Below are 26859 nucleotides of genomic sequence, written 5' to 3' on the forward strand. Positions count from 1 at the left end.
GTATAGTACATCATTAGTTTTCAATGTAGTGTTCCATGACTCATTGTTTGCATATAACACCCAGTGCTCCATGCAATCCGTGCCCTCCTTAATACCCATCACCAGGCCCACCCACGTCCCCCAACCCACTCTCCTTTAAAACCCTGTTTGATTCCCAGAGTCCACAGTCTCTCATGGTTCCTCTCCCCCCTCTGATTTTAAGGGTAGTGAAACTATTTTGTATGATACTATAATAGTAGATACATGTCATTTTATACTTGTTAAAACCTGCAAAATGTACACCAAGAGTGAGCCTTATGTAAACTATGAATTTCAGGAGATGAGGCTGTAGCGACGTAGGTTCATTAATTGTAATGAGTGTACGACTCTGGTGTGGGATGTTGATACTTGGGAAGGCTGTGTGTCAGGGGAAGAAGAGAATATGTGGGAGCTCTCTATACTTTCTGCTCAATTTTGGTGTGACTCTAAAGTTACTCTTAAAAAACAGTTTATTTAAAAAAAATCATCATTTGGGTATCACTGTCTTTCACTCCCTAATGTTCACCGTCTTAAAAATAACTTTTTCTAATTTATGGATGTATATAATACAGTGGAAAGATGAATCTTGTCTGTTTGACTCTATCTTCCTGGAAGCAGAAGTACCTCGTTTTTAACGTATTTGTTGCACTCACTGATCAAATTTTATCAGAAGAAATGAATTCTACACTATTTTTTTTGTAAAAATTATGCTTTTGTATCTTTAAATTCTTAATCTTAGGGAAACCTTTAGAAACAGTTCACTAAGAAGCATAACTAGGCTTCATGCCCACTTTTGAATAGGGCAGTCTTCAGTATCACCCCACTCTCTCAGGTGGGGCCTTCTTGATACCCATGTCCAGTGGCTTGGGACACCCTGAGTCTCCAGAATTCCCCTCACATCCTATTTTACTCAAGTCTTTACTCTCTTTTGGTTCAGGCATCTGCTCTGGACTATAGCCTGCCCTTGGCTAATACGAACCACAGAGGGAATGGATATTATTGGGTAAGTACACTGTGTCTACATTTTAATGGACTATCTGTAAATGATGTTCTAATACACAGTAAAGACTCCAATGACAGAAATTCTAGGTGTGCTGGCAGGTTGGTGGAAGTGATATTTTGAGGTAGGTCAGAATTTTGATGTTCATGTATCACACACATTCGGCTGGCTCCTAGTCTCCCCCTTTTAGGGTCAACATCATCAACAGATGAGTGCTTTTGTCTTTTCCTTTATTAATAAAAATTAATTTGGTTTCCACTTTTGAATTTCTCTGTATTTCCTTTAAAAAGAACAAGTAAGAGTAAAATGGTCATGCCATTCTTTCCATCCCTATTAGTCCTAAGAGAACAAAGAGAAATGACAACAGTTAACCAAGGAATTTAAAGAATCCAGAAGCATTTTTGTTTGTTTCTAAATATCCTTGCTTTATGTACTGAAACACTGAAACTAGTTTTTCTGAAACCTGTGAGGTGTTTCATCTCTTTGAACCTGGTCTCATTTTACAAATATGAAAGTGACTTTCTAGTAACCTCTGACAATTGGTAGATGGGGCTGACTCCTTGAAATCAAGCTAATGCAAAATGAAATGGAGACTTAGCAAATAGTAAGTTGCTGAAAGTTCTTGACAGCATATGTTAGTTAATTAATTTGACAGTATACCGCCCGAATTTCCTGCACAAATGCAATTTTCCACTTTTGTGATCATCAAGTCTTGGAAACAAAGAGGTAGTTGTAAGTAATGATGAACATTTCTTTCTATAGATATGCAGGAGGTGTGGAGTGTGTAGACAATACCATGGCTTTGTCTTTGGTGTTGGGAATAGAAACATAAAACAGCAGAGGTAGAAATACAGTCCTTGTCCTCAAATAATTTACAACCGACTTGAGTTGATTCCAAAGAAAAGTATTTAACCCAGCAGAAAATAAAAACCTGAAGGTGAACAAGCACACAAAACCCTCAGATCGTCCCATTCTTACCCATGTGAGAGAGTGATGATGTGTCAAAACCACAGAGGGCAGTGCTCTCAGATCCCAAGTCCGAGGCGAACGTTGCATCATCTGAACTGAAGTTCGCTGTAACAGACCAGGCTTATTGGGATGAGCCAACAAGTACCTGGACGAAGGAGTCTAGTAAAAAAGTCCTGTATTTATATACATGGTTCTGCTTCATGACATCATACTCGATGTGGCTATGTCAAGGGACATGTGTCCTGACCTAAAGAAACCAGATCACTCAAGGAGAAAAATCTACTTCATTTAGAAAAAATGTACACTTAAGTATATGAACTGTATCATCAATGTAGAGGGCAGTGTCTTTCTGTTACATGAATAATAGATGCTGAAAGTATCCTGATTATTTCTATGGACAAGATATTTTTAATATCTAAAAATAACTATAGGTAGTCACTGTAGTGGCATAACTTTCTATTCTAATATATTATTTGAAAAGCAAATTTGTCTATTGGAACCTAAAGTTGTGTGTTACAGGGTTATTTCATACATGGCAGATTTTCAAAGTCCTGCAATGATGACATTGATATAGTGCCACTACTCTGTTATAACCTTTGTATATTATTTAAGTGTAACAAATACTTCATTCATTGCTTGCCCTAAACTTTGCATTTGGTGACATTCTTGCTGCTGTGTTAATATCAGGTCTATTAAGCTGGACCTCATGGTCCATTACCCTTTCTTTAGATTTGACCCCATGAAGTTTAGGGGTCTTGAGCACAGTGTGAAAAAGCAAAGGGTTTCACTCTCACCCAAGGAGCTCATTAGGACTTTATAGAAACACAATAAATACTCACACAGTACTAACATTTCCACTGAGGGATGCTCACCAGACACACAGCCTGGTGTCAGAAGGTGTCCATTGTTCCCTTTATCCAGGCCTGCCACTGATTCAGCCCGCTAACTAAAGAGAGTGCTCATTTGTAATCTGGCATCTTTTTCTTTGTAGGAAAGATTCACTTACTGGTATTCTGACTTACTGGGATTTTTTTTTTCTCCCTTTCTATGTCTTGACCCATTTCTTAAAGATTCCACCTAAAATTTGGGTTGCATAATTTAAACCAATTTCCACAGTTCATGAAACACTTCCAATAGGAAGTGCTGGGAGCAGTATCTGGACAGCAGGCCCTTATTCCCTCATAAACTACACTATAATTCACCAATCCTATTTACTTTATTAAATACAGTTTTATAATGCAGGTAAATATTATTAGATTGGCTTGGGGCACCTGCCACCAACACTGTTATTTTAGCCTTATTTTAAAGTCTAGTGTGCATTAACTCTCTGATACAACTTCTCATATTTAAAATTTTATAATAAAGAGTTATGTCATTCATTACATAGACCAAAATTTGATCATATCGTATTACTATGCCCGACCACCACCATAAGCAGGTTTCCTTTTTTAAAACAGATTTTAGTCTGAGAGTGTCATGAAACATTTTCTTCCAGGAGCTTGTAGGCAGCATGAAGTGGGATAATGGGATTTCTATCCAGAAGTAGAAGCCGTTTGTTACTGTGAAGTCCTTTTCCCTAGGGATGGCTTTTATGAGGTACAGTTGGAGATTCCAACTCTACTATTCAAATTAATCATATTTTTGGGGAAGAATGCCTCTGGAACCCCCTACAAAGACTCTTTTCGTCTTCATACTCTGCAAATTACTTAATGAAAACACTGGATTACACAAAACAAAAGGATTTTTCTGCTTATGCCAGTCAAGCATTGATGGTTTTATTTTTGTTTCTAGAACAAGAAAACGAAGGGAAAATTTTGTTTTACAAAGTCTGGATGAATCACCTCACTGCATAATTTTCTAAAAAATTTTATTGGCGGCTTGGGGAAATATTGGCAATTCAATAATTTCCAACTTGAGACCACATGATAAGACTCAAATATAAGCCAAATTTACCAACCTTTTTTTTCTTAACCTAACCAGCTACTCTTTAAAGAGAAAAGAGATTTAGAACATAGGAAATGCTTCAGCTGGACAAATGCCAAGAACATTCACTCATCTTTTACTGTGTTGGGAACTCTGCTATTCATATGGTAGATACAAAATTGGAAAAGACTATGCTAGGAATAAACAGGTTGGTGGAGCAGATTCAACTAACCACCATACAACATAGAAACATGTACCATTAACAGAGGCTGGGACAGGAGTGGAGTGTGAGGGGAAAGAAGAAGAGGGGAAGAATACACTTTGAAGGAGGAGAACTTTCCTAGGTCATTAATGGGGGACAGACATTCTATGCAGATTGCATAGCATGAGGAAAGACAAACAGGTGTAAAAATTCCTGGTGTATTTAGGGAGTAGCTTTAACTGCACACCTGAGGCAGGAAGCCAGGAGTTGGGGAAGTGATAAGAAATGTGCTTGGGAAGGTCAGGAAGTGCTAGCTCTGGATATCCTGCCAAGAAGGAATTTGATATTTCTCTTGGTGACACTGAAGGATTTCAAGGATCCATGGAAGGAAATGAAAGAAACCACTAATACAGTCAGATCATTGCTCTAGGAAGATAATTGATGGCCAGGTGGAGGCTAGTCAGGAGAGGGAGTAATTTGTTCGCAGAGAATGATAGAAGTGATTACAAGAATCCGTGAAGGCAATCCGAAAGGTCTAAACTAAGGACACGCAAAAAGGATAAGAAATAATATATTTAGGAGACATGTATGAAGAATTAATATAACTTAATGACCAACTGCATATGTAGATAAGAAGTGAGAGATAAGAGAAAGAGATAAGCCTAAAAAGTCTCCAAACTGGGTGATTGTAAATAGAAATTCCTAAGAGCAGGTTCATGGAGAACATGGTAAGTTTGGTTCTGGACACACTGAGTCTGAGACACCCACTGGGGAAGTACTTCAGGTTATTGGAAATACAAATCTAGAACTCAGGGAACATGTCAGGTAGAGTTCGGGAATCACCTTACCAGAAATGAATAGGGAAACCATAGCTGAAATCACGCAAGGAGAGAGGTTCAGGGGAAGCAGATTTCCTGTTGCATATCACCTCCCAATGACAGCGAGCTTTCTGAGATGTCCTGTTGAGAAAGAATTTAAGGCCCCTTTCAGGCAGAGTGGGAAAGAGCAACGTGAATCATGATTATATCCACCACTGGCTCCAGGGAAGGAAATGGTTGCATCTGTGTCAGACATTAGACATTCCCAGTAAGAAAAAAAAGGGACTCAAGATCCAACCCCTGGAGAACACCAGTCCTTTAGGGACAGTGGGAAAGTCTGTGCAGGTAAAAGAGAACAAGAACAGAGTTAGGAGGAACATGAACCAGTGTGTCACATGGTAGTACTTAGTTCAGCATCTCAGACATCATAGTCAAAAGTATTTGTTGAAGGGATGGATAAGTTAATAAAACCAAATGTTGACAACTATACTGCAATTGGAACGATATGGAAGGTCAGCAGCATGATTCATTACAAGAACAATATCCCCAGGTGTTTTGGGTTAAGGACATTAACTCTTTGGTTATTTTCTCCATTTGAGAGTGCTGTTTTCACACTTTTCACATAAATATGGCAATTAGTCTAGTGTATGATCATTTGGGTTAATACTACAGAAAAAATTCTTTTTTTTTTTTTAAGATTTTAGTTATTTATTCGACAGACAGAGACCACAAGTAGGCAGAAAGGCAGGCAGAGAGAGAGGGGGAAGCAGGCACCCCGCTGAGCAGAGAGCCTGAGGTGGGGCTCGATCCCAGGACTCTGAGATCATGACCTGAGCTGAAAGCAGAGGCCCAACCCACTGAGCCACCCAGGCGCCCCTGGAAAAAAATTCTTAAAACAGTAACAGGATAAAAATTTATATGACTTGGTGTAAGAAGTTAAGAAATTGGGGCACCTGGGTGGCTCAGTGGGTTAAAGCCTCTGCCTTCAGCTCAGGTCATGATCCCAGAGTCCTGGGATCGAGCCCCAAATTGGGCTCTCTGCTCAGCAGGGTACCTGCTTCCTCCTCTCTCTCTCTCTGCCTGTTTCTCTGCCTGCTTGTGATCTCTGTCTGTCGAATAAATAAATAAAATCTTAAAAAAAAAGTTGAGAAATTAAGTGTAGAAAAATAATGGTTAAAGAAAAAAATGAAAATGAAGGAAGGATACTCTTTGGGATATATCCACAAAGAAGAGAGCTAAATTCTCCCTTTTACACCCTCAAAGACAAATTCTTTTAGGAACAAAAGGAGAGAAGAGATGCCCCATCTATCAGATAATGTAGAGAATCAAATGCTTCCAGCCTGCACCAAGCATGTAAACACCACTACCCTATTATTCAGGCATTTTGTATTTGAAGAAACTTCTTTGCCTCTGAAACTTGACTCTAAAAAAGTCAATGACTCATCCATTAAATGCTTTCTTCTGAACATCAAACCTGTGTCTGACACCGGTCAACCTGTCATGGGTGTTGGCAGAATCAATGAAAGGATGTGGAAGCTTTAGAAACAAGTGGAGTGTAGCTGCTACCACAAGGAGACAAAGTTTTGGGGCTGTATTATGTCTGTCCATTGACAGTAGGGCAAGTGGGAATAAGTGCTAACATAAAAACACAAATGTAAATAAGCAGAATGGGGCACCTGTGTGGATCAGGTGGGTTAAAGCCTCTGCCTTTGGCTCAGGTCGTGATCTCAGGGTCCTGGGATGGAGCCCTTCATCGGGCTCTCTAATAGGAGAGAGAAGCAAGGAGCCTACCTCCCCTCTCTATCTGCCTGCCTCTCTGCCTACATGTGATCTCTGTCAAATAAATAAATAAAATCTTTAAAAAAATAAATAAGTAGAATATTCAGCAATTATGATACATATGGGGAGATAAAGTCCAAAGAAGGAAGAAATCACATCTTCCTTCTTTGGAAGGAAGGAATAGATATCAGCAAAACCTCTTTGGAAGACTTTCCAAACACTTCCAAAAAAGAACAAGACTGGCAAAGCCTCTTTGAAGAAGGTAAGGTTTACACTGAACCCTAAAGAAACCTGAAGGAAAAAAATGCATAAAATTCTCATCAGTGAGTAGGAGGAGGAAAGGTAAGGCAGGTAACTTGAGCAAAGGCAAAGGAAGAGAAATTTGACAAATTCTGGAAGAGGGAATGAGCCAACTGAGCCACAGAAGACATTTGAGGACTCTGGAGTCTCTGATTCCACTCTTCAGCACCCCAACTTACTCCTCATTGCTCCTTTTTTGTCTCCTTTGGCTTTGAGTTGGGCGCTGGTTGTTTGGATTCCTGCCAAAGGAAGAAGTGTGAAGGTGCCCCGCATGTTGCTTCTACCTCCTATGCTTCATAATGCTCTGAGATGATGCCAATACAAGGTTTTGCAAGCCAGCTTCCCCCAGCTGTTGGAGAAAGAATTTACTGATGTAAGTCTGAAAACCTCAGAGGACCTAAAACAAAAGAACATTCTCTAAAAATGGGAAGGCAGGAATAAGTCCTCTCACATGGGCTGTGAGGAGGTGCTAGAAGAGGGACTCCAATACTTCTGAACTTTTGTAGCTTTAAGGATTGGAAAATATGACCTATCTTTGGATAAGGGTCTTGCTTTTTTTTTTAAGCACAATTTTTTTGGTAAGCTTTTTAATCCTGAAGATGTGATGTGCCCTACTTACTGTTCCAGTGGCAGCCCTGAACTGGTCATCTAAATTCAGCTGTTTTTCACAAAGGTAGGGTAGCCTTACTGTGATTACATGCTGGACTTTTGACTTTCCCAGAATTTGGTATAAGCTTCTTGATGGCAAACTCTGTATTTTATACTTCTTTATATCTGCCATGTTTTTTTTTTTTAAAGATTTTATTTATTTATTTGATAGAGAGATCACAAGCAGGAAGAGAGGCAGGCAGAGAGAGAGGAGGAAGCAGGCTCCCCGCCGAGCAGAGAGCCCGATGCGGGGCTCGATTCCAGGACTCCGAGATCATGACCTGAGCCAAAGGCAGCGGCTTAACCCACTGAGCCACCCAGGCGCCCCTATCTGCCACGTTTTATTTTGCTGAAAACATTATTTTGTCTTGATTGAATACTGCCTGGCCCTCTACTTTACTCAGTTATTTAAACAAATAACACTGAGAGAGAGGAGGCTCTGAGAAAGATTTTCATTGTCCCTTGGGCCTTTTAATAGTTTAACTCCAACCTATTTTTTTAATTATAAAACTAACACATACCTCACAATAGCCAAATGGTGGCAACCATCCAAATGTCCATCAAGAGACAAATGGATAAACAAGATGCGGTATATACACACAATAGAAGATTATCCAGCCACAATACCGAACGGCATTCTGATACATGCTACAGCATGGACCAACCTTAAAAACATCAGCTGAAAGATGCCAGGCACAGCAGGCCACATCTTGTGTGATTCCATTTGGGCAAAGCTGTGGTGACGAAAAGCAAACTAGTGATTGTCAGGCACTGGGGGAGAATGGGAAATGAGGAGTAAATGCCTAATACACACAGAGTTCTCCATTCAACGTGACAAACAAGTTCCAGAACTAGACAGCATTATGAACGGACTTAATACCACTGCCTGGTATACCATATTAGGGTTAAAATGGTAAATTGTATGTTAGGTGTATTTTCCTCCAATAAAAAATAAATTTAAAAAATTTAATCAAGCTCATCACAGAAATTCCACTAAATTAAATTCTCTGACAGGAGTGCCAAGTAAAATACTATACATATACTAAAGAATTATTCATTGTTTATCTGAAATTCTAATTTAACTAGATGCCTATATTTTTATGCTAAATCTGGCAGCACTACTGAGAGTGGAAATTTTGTTTTTGTCATTGTTTTATTCTAAGCACTTAGGATAGTGTCTGGAACATGGTAGATATAACCTCAATAAAGATGTTACATGAATATAAATTTGAAAAGGCTTGTAAAAAATAGAAACTACAACATAGAAAGAAGAAACTAAAATCATTCATAGATCCACCAACCAAGAAAAATTACCCAAAATTTTTGGCTACTTCTACCTAGAGCCTTCTATATATTTTGTTTCTTCGTTGTTATTACTGTAGGCCAACTGCATATCTTACTTTTTTCAGTAATGACTTTAATGGAAGCATCCATCATGCTACCAAGATCTCCTAATAAACATAAATTGTAAAAGCTGAATGATGATGTATTGTGTAGCTATATCATAGTTTACCTATTTTCATATCATAAAATAATCAATTAACTTTTTTTAAGTGCTTTATACATAATGTGTCAGTAAACATATTGGTCTCTAAATCTTTTTGATTTTTCTAAGATAAATTAGTACAAGAAGAGTTATTATGTGGAAGAAAATATACATCTTACCACTGTCAATCTCTATGGAAATACTGATTTCCAAAGCATCAGGTTAATATATGCTTCTACCTGTGATGAATTCAGCTGCTCATTTCACTGCCCTGGCCACTACCTTTATGACAGCCTAAAATCTTTGCTAATTTGATAGAGGAAAGAGAATATCTTGTTTTAACTTATGACTTTTTAAAAAAAATGAAAACTGAACATTTTCCCACACATTTGCTAATCAATCATTTCTTTTGTGACTGGTCTCTGTTGATTTACTTAGGAGCAAGACTTATTGTTCTCATTAATTTGTATGTACTTATTTTAGATCAGAGATATTAATCCTTTGCCTGCCATTCATTTAATAAATATCATTTTTTGTCTGTTGTTAAATTTTAGTCATTCGTTCTGTGATAAGGGCTTTATTAAAAGAAGGAGTGCTGGTTTATGTGTTACTATCTCTTGTGAATTCCCTTTGGTCTGAAATGCTGGCAGAGCCAGCATCACCTCAGGGTCTCAGTGTCTGGGAGTGGACAGAAGGAAAAAATGTAAAGAAAAAGCAAGGGCAAAAAAAAAAAAAAAAAAAAAAAAAAAAGCAAGGGCACTTGGGTCACTGGAGAGCATCATTATTGCTGTCAAAACCCAGCCATACCCTCATGTCTAATTTTCCCAATTTTTTTTTTTTTCAGAAAATTTACTTTGCTGGTAAGATAGTGACTTTTACATCCATTCAGTGGTTTTGGTACTGTCAACAAATATTCATGGAACTTACACAATGAAAAGTTTAGCCTTGGAGGATTCATTTTAAGGTGAACCCGAACCAAGAATACATTGTGCCTAAAGTTCACAACTATCCATTAGGATGTGAAAGGTAACATACTGACAACAACCCAGCTTAGATGGACTGACTGTCCTGTGACAACAGACCAGCACATGCCATGATTGTTGGGGCAGAGAAAGAAAATATTAGAACTTCTAATTATATTTATTATAAATCTTGTAAAGTTTTTATTATTTATTCACTTTGTAATACATACACTTAGTAAACAAATAAACATAAATTGGAGGAATATACTGATTTTTTTTAATGGCAAGGGTGCACAAAAATGCCTTGGAAATGACTGTAAGAGATAACTAGAAAGTATAACTGTTCGTGAAAGGGACACAAAAGAAAAGACTAAAAATGAAGAGAAACACTGAGTAAGGTTTCATTCATATGTATTAGCTCCCCATCACAGAGCTGAATGGCATCCAAAAGTTATTTTTTATAAGATGAGTTTTCACTTCTTTTGAGAGTATTTGAATAAAATCTGATTGCACTAAGGAAATTTACTCAGGCAGGAGGTCCAACCTCTCCCAGTGGTAAACTAGAAGTAATTTTAGATTAAAAAGAAAAACAAAACAGAAACACAAAAAAGCTATGAGCCCAAATGGAATGATGTTATTTTAAATCAGTTAAACTAAGTTTTATTTCTAAGAGATGTTCTGCTTAGCAATTAAGGAAGACAGATAAAGGCACTGTTAGGGTTCATGGGATAGGAGTTTCTGATATATTATATTATATTATATTATATTATATTATATTAATTATATTATATGTAATATATTCCATTTTTGAGTTACCCTTTTTAAAATATGCTTTATGACTATTTGCTTTGCATAATTTTAACATCAGCATATAACCAGATATCTGGCATCTCCACTATTTCCTCTTCCAGGTGTATCTTAGTTGGGCAAAAACTAGAGAAATGGTAGATGTGACTGCTAGCAGTCAACAGCTTTTGTAATGTTTGCCCAGGTTGCAATGACCCCATGATGGAACCCTCCTGTCCTATTGAGGCTGGGCCCCTGAGAAATCTGGGAAAGAGAACTCCACACTTCCAGGACAACTTTTATTGTACTTATGGTACTGACCACAATGTGATGGGTCAAATCTCCATGAAGATTTGGGAGCAGAGGAAACTGAGGGCAGAAGGTAAAAAAAGGAAAGAAAAACAGACAAGGTGAGTGGAGAGGAAGGATTATGAATTTTCTGGACATTCTTATTTTCAGGAACAATTAGTGTCTTCTTTCCTTGAAGTCTGAGAATTCTCTTGAATTGCTCTGCAATTCCTTGAATCGTTATGTCCTTGTGATACATTTTTCCTTCTGTTTTTTGAAAGTTATCTGCAATTGGTTTCAAATACCAGGAGCCATAGAGCTAACATACATATTACATACACATTGGCCTTCACAACTTCAGCGTGTGGAACAATATGCTGGCAGATGGAAGGCTGTTCACTCTCCCATCAGAAGGCATTCTCAATACCCAAGCACAGCTCTGCTCTGCTTAATTCAGCAGGCAGTTTCCCTACAGGATCCTTCACATATGTTAGTAGTTTGTGTGGCTGACCCACTACAGTTGCTGAAGTGGCCAAGGACATTAGCTTTATCCTTCTGACAGTTGTTTTTTCAATATGTTGCATGGCCAGAAATGAATTTTCTGCAATTAATCCATTTTGTTACTTTAAGTGTGTCTGTGGTTCTGTGGGAGTATTTTTCCAATGAAGCCATGGACTCCTGGGAGCTTTTGTCTGCAGAAGTAGAAGAGTATGAGGAGGCCAGGCTTAAAGACTGTAAGGGATGTCTTCTTTAACAGCCTCAGCCTCAGAGGAGACAATGAGAGTTCCCTTCTGAGGAGCTACAAAGTTCCTTATGGGCAAATAGGAGCTCAACTTAGGTGTCACTAGAATAAACAGAAAATTACTTTGCAGTCAAAATGGTGAGGTCTGAACGTACTAGTTATGTGTCCTAAAGTAAGAGATTCTGCTTAACTCATCAACAGACAGCTGCTCACATAATTTGATTTGAAGGTTACTGCAAGGTTTCTCTTTCCAAAAAATAATTCCCTCACAGAGTATATCACCCACTCCTACAGGAAATTCCAACCTTCTTAATCAGACAATTTAGGGAGAGCCAGGAATTGTCCCCAGAAGGTTAAACTGCAGATGTTATCTAGGATCTAGGAGCAAAGGAGAATCCTGTGGGTTCTATTGATCTCTCATTGTACAATGGCAAGCATTGGCTTATTATTAGACCAACAAACTGTTCCCTAGGAAACCAGGAAAGTGGTGGGGGTGAGAGGTAAGTGCAGGTGAGCAGTAAAGTTAGAGGATGTTATCAAATAACCTGAGGTAGACATGGATCCTTAGAGCTGAACATGGAAGGTTGGCATAAGAAGAGCCAACACAATGACCCCATTGTGGTTGGGATACTAGAGAGATTATAAAAGAGACCAAGGGCAGTGTGAAGAAATGTCCTGGATGATGATACAAACACAGAATGCCTCAGGGACCTCAAAGGTTTACCTTGCTCTCTTGTTGATCAGAACAAGCAGCTATTTGAAGAATTTGTATTAATACCTGGAACTATTCTCCTGAGTTCCTCAAATATCCACTATATTTGTGAGAAAGTAAGGATCAGTTATAATAAATGACTGCTTCTGTTCTTCTGCCCTTTTTAAAGAAAAGTATTACCTTCCTCTTACATGAAGAGGATTCGTGGTGGCTATGTACACTTCACTACAGCAGAACTGGATGGGGACGGATGTACACCCACACTAATTCACTGTTGCCCTGAAGTTTTAAACCTGATAGTGGTGAAATTGGTGTATCTTTAGACTAAGGTTGCCAGATTTAGCAAATAAAAATATGGGGCATCCAGTTGAATTTGAATTTCAAAGTCAAATTGAAATTTAACTATATGTTCTGTATTTTATCTGGCAACTCTACTTTGGAACTAATGAGAAGTGTCTTTTTCATACATGTACTCTTCATATTTATATAGAAAGCAACTAAAACTGGGAACTGAATATTCAGTTTGAATCACAAAACAATTACTGGGCAGGCACTTCCATTTTGTGAACTATTGTGCTAGGCTGTGGGGAAATCAAACATGATTAAAATACCATCACTCTTTCTTCCACGTTTACGACCTAAAGGGAAAAGCATTTGTGTAAATAACCATCAATAATACAAGGCAGAAGGAAATGTGCCAAATAGATTGTGTATTAAGACTACAGAAGGAAAAAAAAAAAGACTACAGAAGGAGTGATTAAGTATGATGGAAAGAATCTGGATAGAACTTCAAAGAATATGCAGCATCTCTGTCAACAGAGAATGGAGAAATGGTGTTCCAGGCTCAGGGAACAGTAAACATGAGCAAAATACGGGAGGGATAAATGCTCAAGGTCCATGTTTGAGAAGCAGTGAGTAGACTAGTAGCAGGGGCACGGAATGTACAGAGAAATGAGGTGGAGTTGATGCTGAAAATGCTAGGTTAGGGCTGAGTGGAGGATAGTCTCAGATGTTATGCTAATTGTTAAGACTTACTTTCATGGGCAAAGGTATGGAGGTGAAGGAAGAGCCGAAAGGGTTCTGGTTTTTTGTTGCTGTTGTTTTGTTTTTTTTCTTTTCTTTTCGAGCTTAAATTGTTCTGAGATGAGAAGAGCATAAATCCACCCTGTGATTAGGATGACACATCTGTAGCAACAAAATGATGGATGGGTGAGGCAAGAGTTCAGAGACAGGGAGTTTTAGCTTAGGAGGATAAAGGCAATTATGGGCAAATGGGGGAATTATACTCATGATTTTAGGAAAAATTAGCCACTTTCTCTTTAATGTACTGAAAAGCCTACTTTCTGTGTTGAAGTGAAGTAAGAGCCCCTTTAATGCCCCTTCCGTTGTTGATCTTGGCCTCTGACATCCTATGGGGCCCAGACCTGCCATTTTCCTCCCCATAGTTAGCAGTTTTGTATCCCCCTGCATATCCAAGTGGTACATAGAACAATTCTTGGGATAACAAATATCCCTAAACTTCTCTGGACTGAAAACTTGGACTCACCACTCTGATCCTAATATAAAGGGAAGTGCTTATGCTGCTTATAGGGATTGGGAAGAGCATGAATTAAATTACTTATCAAGAATTTCTTCCCTCCATAGATTTGTAATTTCATGTTCTTTATGGAAAAGATAATTTTATTTTTGCTGTTAAGCATGTATCTTCATTTAGATGCTTAATTCTCTTAGTTTGAATTTCTCCACTGACCACCTTTATTTATATCTGTAATAAGAGATAAAACAAATCAATACCCATAATGGTAACTAAAAGTCATTAACTATTATTAAACACTACATATTTTCTAGTCACTGCATTAATTTATATGAATTATCTCATTTAACCTACCCACTATCCTGTGAATGGATAAATATGTTATTAAGAGATAATTCATATAGAAAGAACAATGAAAATATCATGAGAATTATTAAAATTCTAAAAGGTATCTCAAAGACATGCAAATTATTTTTAAAAGATGTCATTTTTACTTATTAACTTGCTACATATTAAGAAGAAATATGGGAGGGGGGTGGCGTTATGGACACTGGGGAGGGTATGTGCTATGGTGAGTGCTGTGAAGTGTGTAAACCTGGCGATTCACAGACCTGTACCCCTGGGGATAAAAATATAGGTTTATAAAAAATAAAATTAAAAAAAAAAAGAAGAAATAACTTCAAGTGCTGGTTTCAATATAGTTTCATGTACTACTACTAGGATGAAAACTGGTAAGACTTTTCTGGAAGACCAATTTTCGGTAAGTGAAATTTCCATGCCCCATGATCCAGAAATTATATGTGAGGAAATTTGTGCCATATAAATAATTAGAAAGTTATAAAAGATTATGGTATAAGTATGTTCACTACAATATTATTATTGGAAAATGAAAAAGACCTAAATACTTAAGAATAAGAGATTTGTGAATTATGCTTTAATTGCTGCTACAAGGGTAATTGGTTAGGAGGATGGAAGATGACTTTTGTTCATTCTTTAAATTTCTTTGAGAAAGATATTAAAGCAGTTTAAAAGTGTTCTCCATGTTATTAAGACACTATATGATAATACAAATAGTATTTTAAAAGAAATTATTTAAAATTTCTTTCTTATTTTTCTTTATACTCTACTATCCATACAGTGGAAGAATAAACATGGCTTAAAAGTTTACAGTTAGGGGTGCCTGGGTAGCTCAGTGGGTTAAAGCCTCTGCCTTCAGCTCGGGTCATGATCCCAGGGTCCTGGGATGGAGCCCCGCATAGGGCTCTCTGCTCAGTGGGGAGCCTGCTTCCTCCTCTCTCTCTCTGCTTGCCTCTCTGCCTACTTGTGATATCTGTCTGTCAAATAAAATCTTTAAAAAAAAAAGTTTACAGTTAATTTTTGTGTCTTTTTTAGTATATGTGCTGCCGAAGCGAGCACAGTTTTAGTGTCTTTTTAATTAACAATCAATATTCTTCAAACCATAAATTTTAGGAATTATTATACCATAATGGATACTTATATAATTCAGCCCATCAGATCAGTCTTGTCATATCGTCAAAGATTTTTTTCTTTGAGTCTTTTCACATACACTGGATTCAGGCTGTAATGAGCCAGTTTTATTTTTGTTTTGTTTTTTATTTTCTTTAAAATTTATTCTTGAATGAGAAAAAAGAAACGATGTGAGTACCTAGCCAACCTACTGAACTCCTTTTATCCCTGTTTAAATAAAATATTAAAAAAGAAAAAAAAAATCTTGAGCTCTATGGCTGTTTTAATTTGCTGCTGCTAATTCTTTAGATGTAATTTTTTTCCTCAACACATAAACTTGGTTTTATTTTGTCTTTTTGAGTCTAGTGGGCTCTCTGTCTAAATTTTTCTATCCACCTGACAATCAGAAGAACTCCTGGTTTCTGTAAGGATTAAGTCAGGAAGCAGTTTTTAACGACAACAAATTGAAACGTTTGCACAAGGAAGTGTTGCTTTTATAAGTGATGGGAAACTTCAAATTTGATTACAAGCAACCTTTGGCTTCCTATCTGTTCAACAATAGGCTATGTTGTTAAGGGCAATTTCCATGCACAGCATGTGGGTCCCATTTTTTCATCCTTAGACATGGTTGTTTACTGTTCAGCACTGTTTATGCATTTTAATCAGGCTTTTTCAGTCTCCCTTAATAAATCACTACAAAGCAAATGTACCAAAACAAGAACTATTATGCAGTATTGGTTGCCCTTACACAATATTTGCTGCCCTCAAGTTTCACTCAGTACCCAAATTTAAAAAATAATGACAACAAGAACAAAATCCATAGCCAAGAGTATTTTATTTAGAATTGCAACCTTTCTGGCTAAAGACCCTCTTTGAGCTCCATTCTTTAACAGTAGGAGCCTGACTTTAAAATTCAGTTCAAGCAAGAATGACTTAACAATTGGAAACTGCCATCAGTCCTTGGGACTGAAAGTCTTTTTGATGGGATGAAGCTGACAGCCTAGTTCCTGCCTGGCAGGCATTCACATGGAATGAGCCTGTATTAGTGCAGATAAATGTTTAGACATTCAGGTATCTTGCTGTCTGAGAAGAGTATTACTAGTTAAGGCAATGGTAAGCAGAAAAAAAAGGAGTTCCCAGGCATTCATGCCTGAGTGAGGAAAGACAATGACTTGTTAGCATCATCTGGCAAGCGGGCAAAAGACAGTCTGACCTATCTCTCTTCCCTCCTTAAAGCTGAACTTTCATTTGGTTTTGAATAAACCAAGGAAAAAAAGTATGTTCTTTTTCCTCCGAGAATTTGTTGTTCTTGTTGAATTAAAAGGATTTTTTAAACTTTGGTTTCTAGCATCAAAGGCAGATTATTATAAGCTATAGTATTTTTTAAAGCACAGGCCAGAGGTAAGGATGCCCTGAAAGAAAAAGAAGGCTAGGGACATTGTACAATACAGATTTGCATTTTAAAACATGACAGCACTTAGAATTTAGATCCATCGATCAAGAGTGACATATTTTAGAGGAGTCACTGGAAAATTAACAGTATAAATATGTATGCTGATTTGAGGCTCAGGAGGAGTTTACTAAATATGAGAATCTTTGGAAAATATTTTAAGTGAGTAGATAGTCTCCAAAGCAAATAATTATTTGGTAAGATTTATATTAACCTGCTTTGCACAACACCCTGTGTTACCCTTTGACTTCACTGTATAAAATCCTCCGGACTCCCCTGGAATTCAGCATAGGCAGGTGCCATGCAGAATTCCTCACATACCTGGCCAGCCAAGGTGCTATTCTGCACGTGGCCCAGAGAAAATATTTCATGCGTGAGAAATTATTTTGTTTAATTAAGAGGTAGATACAGGTGTTTGAGGATCTTTTCTAAAAGCACTCATCTTTTCTAAAAGCATTCAAAAGGTGACATGCATACCTTTAAAGGTGTTCTGGTTTTCATTCTTGCACAGGACAAAAATATCGCATCTGAAAAATAGGAGCTTGGCATTTAATTTACAACTTTTCTGAACTGTATTGAGCTGCCCAGAAAGTCACTCTTCACCTATTTTTGCGTATAGATTTTTATCCCTTTTATTGCCCAAACTTTTTTTTCTCAAGCCTTGATTTCTTTCCTCATGATGCCCTCCTTGCTATTGGTTGCCTTAGGGATAAATAACCCGGAAAATATTACATTTTCACAATTTAATTTAGTCTTTCTCATAAATTCACTACAATTCTCTATTTCTCAGTCCACAGTCCTTTGAGGTAGAGGCTATCCATGAACTCCTCAGTACTCTCCTCAGTAATATTGATTCACCCGTTTCTCTTTCATGAATGAACACACATTTTGCACAGATAATGGACTACATTTCTCAGCCTTCCCAGGGTTTGGTGTGCTGATATGACTGTGGTCTAACCAATAAATTGTAAACAAAAGTATTGTGTGGGTCCTCCAGGAAATCTGCCTGGAATACAGATATGATGTTGGAGCTCTAGCAGCTATATGGACTTTGGGGATTGGAACTACATCCTATAAGTAGGAGAGCTATGAACTGGAAGGATCCTGAGTCTTCAGTAACTTTGTGGAGATGTCATTCTAGTCCTGAGCCATGTTAGATTTCTCTGTTATACACAATTAAAATAATTGTAATGGGTATACCCTGACTCAATTATGGGGAAAAGTTAAGGCAGGGAAAAAGGATAGTTTGATATGATTAGCAGAAACTTAAACTATTAAAAAAAAAAATCACAAGAAGAAAAAAGAGAGACAGCTTAACCCAACTGGAATTTTTACACACAGCAATTTTCTTTTTAGATATGTGTTTCTGATAGCTAAGTATCTATTTTAATCTGTAAATATTTATGATTTGGATAAATTCTCCCTATGGCCTATGATAAAATCATAGATTTGATTGGAAAATATATGGGATTATTAGCATCAAAACTTTAAACCAAATGTTGCCGGACATTAGGGAAACATGTTACGGATTGGTGTTTATATCTGGTTTGGTTAGTACAAAGCATTTCTTTTAAGTTTTCTTTGCCTTAATAGTTTGGTTATGAACTATTCATGCTAAGAAAGAAATATTTCTCAAATATCATAATAATCAGAATGGTATTATCATTTATTATTGTTGCCAACACTTACTAAGCACTTATGACATGTGAGCACTTTGCTAAATACTTTACTTATATTAGTTTTATTTAATTCTTTCACCTGTAAGATAGAAATGTAATTATTATTCTCACTTTCCAGTTGAGATCAAAGCTTAGAGAGTATATCAGTGGCTTTAGAAAATGGAAGATAAGACAATTTAGACTTATCATAGGCAACTAGAAAAGTCAAAGGGGAACCCCCAAAAAAGTTTGCTTGAAGGTACTGGACTGCTGATGAGGTAGTGTAGCCCTCAAACCAGAAGATTACAAAAATAAATAAATGTGAGCTTAGTATTTGAAGAAAGGGTACATAGGAAGATGGGAACGTTTTCTCTGCTGGAACTTGAAGGTTTTCAAAAGATGGCTGAGTGGGGCACTTTAGATTTATAGAGTGAGGGCCACAAAAGTTGGAGTCCAAGACCTTTTGGAGTTGGGAGCTCAAGTAAACACTTTGGCTTGGGACCCTGAAGGGCTAAATTTTACTATTAAAGGTGAACTACATATAATTTAGCTCACATATCAAAGTACCCTAGAAAATCTCAATTCTTAAAATTAAATAAAGGTATTCTGAATTCATAATATCCCCAGGTACCTGACAAAATAAAATGAAAAATCCTCTCTAGAGAAAGACAACATTATCCTAGGGCTGAAATGATTTCACGAATTTCTATATATAATATGTGGTCAGTCAATAACATAGCATATCAGGAGACTAGTTAGTATAAAGACAATCAGTAGAAACAACAGACTATAAAAACAGAACCCTAAGACCACTGGATATTAAATTAATAAAATGCTGGTTTAAAATATCTTGGATGCCAAGTTCAAGGAGATAAAAAATAAAGTAAATTTAGTTGAGAGCTAGAAACTACAGAAAATGACATGACGCAATTGACTTCTCCAAAAAAATCCTTGTCAGAGTATAAATCTTATAATCTTAATAAAAGTTAAGAAATTAGTGGGTGGATTAACAGAAAATTAAATACAAATGAAGAAAGAATTAGTGAATTGAGAGAGCTTGGAACAAAATATTTAAAATTCAGATGGAGATATAACACAAAATGTGATAAGAAAGAGAAAGATGAAAAACACAGAGGAAAGAATGTAAGAGTCTAACCTACATTTAATTAGAATGCCAGGAAGACTTAATAGAGAAATGGAAAGATATCAATTTTCAAAGAGATGAAGGATGCCTTTTTTCAAAAATTGCTGAAAGACAACAAATCATAGGTTTAATCATAGGTTTACATAGTTTAAGAAACTATGTAAATGGATTCAGGATTAATATGATATCCACATCTGAATACATCATAGTAAAACTGAAGAACAACAACTAAGAAGAGGAAAAACATTCAGGAAAAAAAGAGATTACATTAAAGAAATAGGTCTGAGAGCTGCTGTGTCAATAGAAACAATGAAAGCCAAAGACTATAGTATGAAATATCAGGTGCACCAATCTAGAATTCTTTACCTAATCGAAATATCCTTCCAGAATAAACAAAAATGGAGAGAATTTATTTTCAGAACATCCAAAGTAAATGAAACCTGAAACATATTTTTTAGGAAGAAGGAAAATGATACCAAATAGAGATTCAGAATATAAGAATGGAAAGATGAATAGTAAAAATTTGGGTAAATATAAATCAATAAAACAATAATTATTATGACTTATGCAGGTTTTTTAAAAAAGGATTTATTTATTTTAGAGAGAAGGAGTGTGTGTGCACATGAGCAGGGGAAGGGGCAGAGGATGAGGTGGAAGGAGAATCCCAACTCAACTCCCTACTGAGTACAGAGACTGATGTGGGGATCCAATCCTATAACACTGAGATCATGACCTGAGTGGAAATCAAGAGTTAGAGGCCCAACAAGCTGAGCTACCCAGACACCCTGACTTACGTAGTTAAAAAATATCGAGGACTTGAAATATATGACAATAATAGCATATAAGTTGGGAAGAGAGTTAACAGCATAAATGTATTCCAAGGTCTTTTCATTGCCTCAGAAGAGAGTAAAAGCATCAACTAAGATTACTTTGATAAATTAAAGTCTACATATGGAAATCTCACTAAAGAATAATAAAAGAGCATATAACTAATTTCCAAGCTGACTGAGGAAAAATATGAAATAGAAAAATAATTGATCTAAAAGAAGGGAAGAGGGGCACCCGGGTGGTTCAGTGAGTTAAAAGAAGGGAAGAAAGGAGAAAAAAAGGAACATAAAATACATGAGACAAACAAAAAGCTGATTAAAATGATGTATTTTAAATCAAGTAAATCAATATTTACATTAAATATTAATAGATTAACTATTCCAATTAAAAAGCAGAGTATCAGACTGGATTAAAATCTCTAACTTTATATGTTTATAAGAGATACACACAGAGCATGTATGCTACATATTCAGAAAAGCTGAAGGTAAAAGGATGGAAAGGGCTCATTTTGCAGGTAGATAAAACAATTTTAACTGTGTATAGATTTAATAATGTTACTTAAGAAAGAATGAAATTCACAGAACTACAAGGAAAGAAATACAAAGCCACAATTATACTGAGTAACTGTTATGAAAAGGCAAACCAAACATAAAAAACACAAGGATACAGAAGATTTAAACAGCACAACATAACAATTTAGACATTACAGAAATGTAAAGATATAAGAACCTTAGAAAATATGCAGCCTTAAATGCAAATACTTGGAAAAAAACTGAAATCAAATATCTAAGCAGCTCGAGAGGTTAAAAGAATAGCAAAATTAACCTTAAGAAAGTAAATAGTGGAAAATAATGAATATAAAAGCAGAAATTAATATAATAAAAAGAGATTAAGAGAAAAAATATGCAAGACATAAACAATACATTAAGAATAAAAAACATTGCATTTTTATAAACCATGGAGATACTAAAAAAGGTAGTAAAATAAGGTTATAAGTGATTTTACACCAATATATTAAAAAAATTATTGAAATACATTCTTGGAAAAACATATTTGGTCCAATATTGATATAAAAAGAAATTGAAAATCTCAATATTCTTACAGTTATTTAAAAAAATTTGTAATTAAATATTTTCTTACAAAGAAATCTCCAGGCTCACATGGTTTAACTATCAAGTTCTAAAATATATTTAAAGAAGAAATAATCCTCCTCTTACAAACATACCTCTTCCAGAAAATTGAAAAAGACATTTGCAAAATCGTTTTAACAATCCCACATATCTTCAGTCCAAAATCTGACAAGGGCATCTGAGAAAGGAAAATTAAAGGTCAATCTTATTTAAAACATGAGGGAACATAGCAAGCCAAATTCAACAATATCCAAAATGGTAACAGATTAATTACATCACAAACAAGTTGGGGTCCTAGGAATTCTAGGTTAGATACAATTTGCAAATAAATTATGTCACATTAACAAAATAAAGGAGAAAAATCATATGATAATTTCAGTAAATGCAGACAAACTCAACCTCCATGATAATTTAAACAACACTAGTAATAAACTAGAAATGATTTACTGATAAAAAGTTTCTAAAAAACATAAATGTCATCATGCATAGTGGTGCAGTGCTGAAAACTTTCTCTTGAAATAAAAAACAAGAGCAGGTTATCTGCTTTCATTGTATCTATCCCACATTGAATTGGAGAGTATATTAAGATACTTTTATGAGCAAGTAACAGAATATACAATTAGATATGGATTAAATAATGAAATTTTCCTAACATAACAGGAGCTCTGATAAAAACTTCCTGGATTTTCCCAGTGGCTTGTCATCAAGGACCCGAGCTCTTTCTGCTTTGTCCCTCTCAGGTTGGCTCTTGGGCTTGTCTTTTCATATAGTTCACAAATTGGCTGCCACAGAGAAACAGAACAATATTTGCCAAAAAAGAATTGCATTGCCTCCCATTCTCTATTTAAAAGGAAGGAAAACCTGTCCTAGAATATTTCTGGCAGACTTTCTTCACATCCCATTGGACAGGATTGGATCACAGGCCAATATCTAACTTCAAGGGTAGCCAGGAGAATAGTTGGTATTCTAGACTTCTGTAGGGGTGTGAAGGCCCTGTCAAGAGAAAAAGGCAGAGGAGAATAGGTAGAGAATGTTTTTGTTTAAGGAACAATAGTTTCTGCCATAGACAGCTTAAATAACTCACTCAAGGTCACATTTCTTTTAAATGGTAAAGCTAGTATTTGAACCCAGGCAGCCTGACTCCAGAGACCACACTGAATGGCCATACAGTCTCGACTTGTGTACGACTTTAAAAGCAATGAATTTTAACTGTAACTTAATTCTTACCCCAGAACCTATAAAATAACCTGGGTACACTGACTCTTAGTGCCACCCTCAAAGTCTTTGTTATACTCTATTACAGTATTCACAGAAATTAGTTGACAAGTTTTGAGAACCGTAAGTAAGCTAAAATTCATCTGTTTTCCAGAGAAAAACCTTAATTTCACATAGAATTCTTTAGAAATAATTATTTATAACATTTGGGAATTTGAAAATCAATCTATTATGTTTGTTTGAAAGAATGTGAGAACAGCTCATCAACTTTGAAAAGAAGTAATATGCATACAAATCACATAAAAGGTTTATAATAAGAAGATTAAGTATCACTAAGCAGAAAAAGAAACATGAAATACAAGGGCACATTTAAAAATAAAATGGGTACATCTTAAAATAAATCTTTTCAGCAAAGTTAAAACAGTAAAATATGCTTATGTAGGGAAAAACTTGTAAAACTGTGAAATCATATTTTCACTCATAGTACATTTAATATTATATGCATACTATTACATTATAACAGAATAATACCTATTTATCACCTATTGTAATAAAAGGAGATATAATTGATTTAAAATATCCTTAAGTAGTTTTAATTATATAAACAAAAATTAGCTTTTATAAGCATGTGTGTGTGGGGGTGTGTGTGTGTTTAGAATTGGTAAACAAAGTAACTTTGTGAAATTAACTTTGACAACAGTTCTAGGTACTCTGGAAATTACGAGCCACCCCATATTTGCAGTTCAAGAGCTCATAATCTATGGGGGAGAAGTAATTATACATAAATAAATAGATAACTGGCAGATTATATTAGGCAATTATAGAAGCATGTGGAGAGATGAATCCTCACTGGGTAAGAATATGGGCAAGTTTCAGGGCACCTGGAAGACTCAGTTGGTTAAGCTTCTACCTTCAGCTCAAGTCATGATCCCAGGATCCTGGGATGGAGCCCCACGTCAGGCTCCCTGCCCAACTTCCTGGTTTGTAGACATTCTGTCATTACACCTGGCTGAGAGAAAAACCATCTCTCTTGAGTCTCTTTTCAGTTACACTTATGCCATTCATGAGGACAGCACTCTTAAGACCTGATTACCTCTCAGAGGCCACGTCACCTGACATCACCCCATATGAATTTGGGGAGAGGACACATTCAGTCCATAACACCCCTAATAGCAAGCATGCAGCTCTCTATAGAGTACCACACCTCCTATATTTTAACTCAGTTCCTCAAACACTCTGAATTTAACAATTCTTTGATTCCATGGGGGTTTTGAATTCATTGATCCATAAGTGGAGGCCTGTATCTTCCTCTCCCCTTCATCCATTTTACCTAACATCCCACACCCTCCCTTCTGGCAACATTGAGTTTATTTTCTATACTTAGAGTTCTTGTTCTGCTTTTTGTTTATTCATTCTTAGATTCTATTTATATGTGGAGTCATATGGTATTTTTCTTTTTCAGTCTGACCTATCTCCCTTAGCATAATACCCTCTGGGTCCATCCATATTGTCTCTAATGGCACAATCTCTTTCTTTCTTATGGCTGCATACTATTCCATTGTGTATACATACATATATGTATCAAATTTTCCTTATCTATTCATTTGCTGATGGACACTTAGGTTGCTTCCATATCCTGGTTATCGTAAATAATGCAATAAACACAGGGGTGCATGTATCTTTTCTTAGTGTTTTCTTCTTCTTCTTTCTTCTTCTTCCTCCTCCTCCTCCCCCTCCTCTTCTTCTTCTTCTTTTTTTTTTTTGTTAAATACCCAGTAGTGCTCCAGTTTCATTTTTCACATGTAGCTTTCCAGTTTTCCCAGCATCATTTGTTGAAAACACTGTTTTTTCTCTATTGTATATTTTTGCTTCTTTTGTCATTAATTAATTAACCATGTAATCATGGGTTTATTTCTAGGGTCTCTATTCTGTTTTATTGATGGTCTGTGCCCATTTTTGTGCCAATACCATACTGTTTTTATTACTAAAGCTTTGTAGTATATCTTGAAATCTGGTATTGTGATACTTCCAGCTTTGTTCTTTTTTCTCAAAATTGCTTTGCCTATGCAGGGTCTTCTGTGGTTCAATATAAATTTTAGTATTATTTGTTCTAGTTTTGTGAAAGATGCTGTTTGTGTTATGATAAGAACTGCAGTGTCTGTAGATTGTTTTGGTTAATAAGGACATTTTGACAATAATAACTTTAATAATCCAAAAGCATGAACTGTATCACCATTTGTTTGTATCATCTTCAATTTCTTTCATCAGTGTTTTATAGTTTTGGAAGTACAGTCTTTTACCTCTTTGATTAACTTTACTCCTAGGTGTTTTAACCTTTTTGACGCAATTGTAAATGGAGCTTTTTGTCACTTTGCTTAGTGTACTGAAACACTACTGGGGCCCGCGTATCTGTGACCCTAGCTGAGAGCTGGAGGATCTCAGTCTGGCGACTTGGTGCAGCCCCCTGGGCTCAGGCATGAGATGTCCTTCCATGCGGGACTTTGATGAGAGAAGTTTTGATGGCCAAGGCTGCAGAGAAAAGTGAAGAAAGGTAAAGAGTGAGGGTCGCCCCCAGGAAACGTCATCAGAACGCACTGGAAGCGGCCTGATACTGAAGCGTGTGATCCATCATGCATTTTCTCAGAAAATGGCCAGAGTTTGATGCTCATCTTCCGGGAGCTCAGCAGGCGGAGGCCTCCATGAGGACCTTCCTGAAGCGCAGCATGCCCCACATGAGCCAGTAAACCTGCGAGGACTAACTGCAACGCAAGACTGTGGTCTTGGAGTACTCCACTCACTGGAAGAGAAAAGAGAAGGGGGAAAAAAAAATCCAAAGACCGTTCTGCCAGGCAGAGGAGGGAGCTGCACCTTTTTGACATTGAGCCAGAGCAGCAGAGATATGGTCTTCTCTCCCTCTAAGAGAACTCTGGAAACAGTACCACCAGGACCTGTGTAGTGGTCTCAACCCAGACATGCAGCCATAGATGATTCAGGCAAGCACTTAAAGGCAGATCTTCACCCGGCTCTTGTTTCAGTCACAAAATCCAAATGCGCTTCCTATGTGGGTATTACAGGAATCCTTCTACAGGAAACAAAGCACGTTTTCAAAATCCTCACCAAAGACCGCCTAAAGGTTGTTCCCAAGCTAAACTGTGTGTACACAATGGACATCGATAGCTTCATTTCCAACATTTATAGAGCAAATTCCAGCTTCTGTCAAGTTAGCGATCTGCCAAGAAATTCAAAGCAAAGGGAACAGTTGATCTGTGAGCTCTTTGCTGTGGAGATGATTGTTTGTGACCCCAAGGACTGGGCGCAACTTAGTGCCTGTCTCTCAGCCAAGAGATGGCCAGGCTGGTTCTGGTTCTAGACCACCCCTGGCCCATTAACAACAGAGTTAAGAACAATTCATCATCCAGGAAGAAATGTGTGGTACTGAGCAAATAAGTCAGGGAATGGAGGAATGTATATGTTTCTAGGTTATGACGAGTGTGTATTGCTCCCATGAGAGAAAAGCATTGTAGGATCAGCACAGATGGACCTGACTGGTGGCATTATTAGGTTCTTATCTCTTTTTCATCCTTTTCTGTGTCTCCTGAGTGTTCTGTTAATGAATCCGTTGTTTATGTAATAAAAAAACACACACGTAGGCACACACACACACCAAAAAACCCTTCTAATTTCTGGGTGTCAATTTTGTATCCTGCTACTTAATTTATTATTTCTAGTAGTTTTTTGGTAAAGTTTCAGGATTTTTTAATGTATAGTATCATGCTATCTGTAAATAGTAGCAGTTTAAC

At 36.7% G+C, this 26859-nt stretch overlaps 1 pseudogene; it reads left to right on the forward strand.

The window, feature by feature from the left end:
* The window catches only part of LOC116878775, a 68583-nt pseudogene extending 42254 nt beyond the window's left edge, over positions 1-26329 (forward strand).
* Positions 26330-26859: the final 530 nt, after the last annotated feature.

Source organism: Lontra canadensis, unplaced genomic scaffold, assembly GCF_010015895.1.
Source record: "Lontra canadensis isolate GAN:19392208 unplaced genomic scaffold, GSC_riverotter_1.0 scaffold59, whole genome shotgun sequence".
NCBI lineage: Eukaryota > Metazoa > Chordata > Mammalia > Carnivora > Mustelidae > Lontra > Lontra canadensis.